The sequence below is a fragment of the Suncus etruscus genome, chromosome 3 (assembly GCF_024139225.1).
Source record: "Suncus etruscus isolate mSunEtr1 chromosome 3, mSunEtr1.pri.cur, whole genome shotgun sequence".
In the NCBI taxonomy this organism is placed as follows: Eukaryota; Metazoa; Chordata; class Mammalia; order Eulipotyphla; family Soricidae; genus Suncus; species Suncus etruscus.
This window is the reverse complement of record NC_064850.1, coordinates 79,066,347-79,068,946: the sequence shown is the minus strand read 5'-3', so window position 1 is coordinate 79,068,946 and position 2,600 is coordinate 79,066,347. Positions and strand designations below refer to the sequence as shown.

The 2,600-nt window shown below is 36.1% G+C and overlaps 1 non-coding gene across 1 annotated transcript; it reads right to left on the bottom strand.

The window, feature by feature from the left end:
* Positions 1 to 1,977: 1,977 nt before the first annotated feature.
* On the bottom strand, positions 1,978 to 2,084 carry LOC126005510 (U6 spliceosomal RNA). The gene has a single exon (XR_007494562.1). It is a non-coding gene; the product is annotated as a U6 spliceosomal RNA (small nuclear RNA).
* Between the last annotated feature and the right edge of the window lie 516 nt (positions 2,085 to 2,600).

Below are 2,600 nucleotides of genomic sequence, written 5' to 3'. Positions count from 1 at the left end.
GCCTGCAGGCCGTTTGTGGCCTTTCGTACAACATTTTGTGGCCCTGCCCTAGAGGAATCTTTTTTTGTTTTGCTTTGTTTTCGTTGTTTGGGTCACACCCCCCAATGTTCAAGGCTTACCACTGACATTGCACTCAAGGATCACCCCGACTTTGCCTCCTGCGGCTCCCAGGTAAATTGAGTTTAAGACCCATGGTTTAGATGATGGGTTGATATTACTCACTGCTACTAAGAGTACTAATTACATTATAATATTGTCCTCTTTGTGCTCTATAAGTAAAAGGTAACTTATATGTTTGCTATATTCAGTTTGTCTGTATTTTTCATGGCTTATAAATTTTATTAAGAGGAATTTAATTAAAATAGAGTAATAAAATAATGATATTTCAGCAGTAATTATAATAGTGCAGAAATTCATTTTCTTCTAGTTTATTGTACATATAAATATACTTTTATGAAACTGCTTTGAGGAAAATGAGTGTTCAATAAACAGTGCCATAATATTCCAGTTTGGGCTAATTTTGAGGAATTGATTTCACATTAATCATTAAAGTAGGACAAACCAGAGGAAGCAATAGTAGTTCCTACAAGAGACTAGATAGTCAAGTTTCCAAAAAAAGGTGATTGGATAAAGAAATTTAGGTATATAAATGCATAAATAATAGAATACTACTCTGTAATGAGAAAAGACAAAAGCATGAAATTTGTCACGATGTGGCAATGCTGCACACATTAAACCCTATCATTGACAGTATTGTGAATTATAGTGAGTAAAATTAACATTTTAATCACTTCACTTGAATAGAGCTTGATTTATTGACATTATTTTTACACTGTTTTTGTTTGTTTATTTTGTTTGAGTTTTGGGCCATAGCTGACTATACTCATGGCTTACTCTTGGCTTTGTGCTTAGAGATCAAGGATCACTCTTGGAAGGGTAATAGGGATCACATGGAGAGCTAGGGATAAAATCAAGTTTGGCTGAGAGTTTTACTCACCAGAGTATCTCTCTGACTCATTATATACCTAAAACACTATTATTAACAATGTTGGCAATCATAGCACCTAAATAAGAAATTTAAAAAATAAATTGAAAGACTTCTTGTAATCTTAGAGATCATTTTTCCAGGGCACTAAGAATGAGTTTTATTACAGAGACAGTTTATTTTTTATTTTTTATATATTTTATAGTTTTAAAATAATTTTTATATTTTCTTATACATTTTTTCTACAAGAAATAAAAAGGGGCCAGAGCGATGGTACAGAGCAGTAAGGCATCTGACTTGCTGGCACTAACCTAGGACAGAACCGCGGTTCAATCTCCCTGCATCCCATATGGTCCCCCAAGCCAGGAGCAATTTCTGATCGCATAGCCAGGAGTAACTCCTGAGAATTACTGTGTGTGCCCCCCCAAAAAAAAACAAAAAGAGAAAAAACTCTTTTTTTACCCCACCTGTGCCCCATGCTAGGCTAACTTACCTACTCTGAAAAAAGCATCAGTGTTTTCATGGAGGCCCCTTTATTTTATCTTCTGGTAAACTGACCTCCTTGTGTTTCTCAAGAGAATCATGGACTATTTGGGTAAATGGTTGGCACAGTATGTGAACTGCAATTTGGGGCTATTGCCTATTAGGGATGTCTTAGGCAAAAATCATCCCCCACTACTCACAATATCTATTCTTTTAGCTTTCAAGATTTTTATTTGGAAATGTTTGTTTTCTTGATCAACGACATCTATCTTCCAACTAGTTGTCACATTATCTTCATTGCCCTATTTTTCTGATATATTATGGTCTTTGCACTATACTGCCCAGTTTTTCCCAATAGATTCTATCAATAGCATGTGACCATAGATCAAATCAGATATTTCAAATATGGACTCCATATTTGATGAAAATGTTTTCATGTAAAATGTTGAGAAAAGTAGAAGTTCATTTTCTTATATAGAGTTCAATGTCAGACTTTTTTTTTTTTTTTTAAAAATATGGAACGCTTCACGAATTTGCGTGTCATCCTTGCGCAGGGGCCATGCTAATCTTCTCTGTATCGTTCCAATTTTAGTATATGTGCTGCCGAAGCGAGCACTCAATGTCAGACTTTTATAAAGGTTACAGTAGTGGCTTTTTCTTGAAGACCCCAGATTCCTCAGATGTCATGTGCTCATTTGAGCCACTTTCTTGCCTTTCTCTTGCCTCTGTTAATGTATGATGACATGAATATGAGTATGTGCTTGAGGGTGGTGATCACATTTTTAGTTATGATGCTTGATAGGGGATACCACATCATTGTTTGAATGCTGAACTGACATGCTCAATGATATATACTGACTCTAGTTTTATAGTGTCCCCATTCACTTTTCAGGGGATTAGTTGTAGGGCAGCATTTCTTTTAAATTGCTGTGTTCCCTAGCAGTGGAAGCTTTTTGAGTTGTGATACCTATACATCTTGAAATGTGGTACCATTGTATTTGTATCTGGAGACCACTGATAGCAAAACTGCCAGGCCTAGAGAGAGGAAATCTGCACTGGTAGAACCCCAGATATCCCTAGAAGTCCACAGAATATCTGTGGCCCTTTTCTAGCAACCTTGATCAACAGGGCC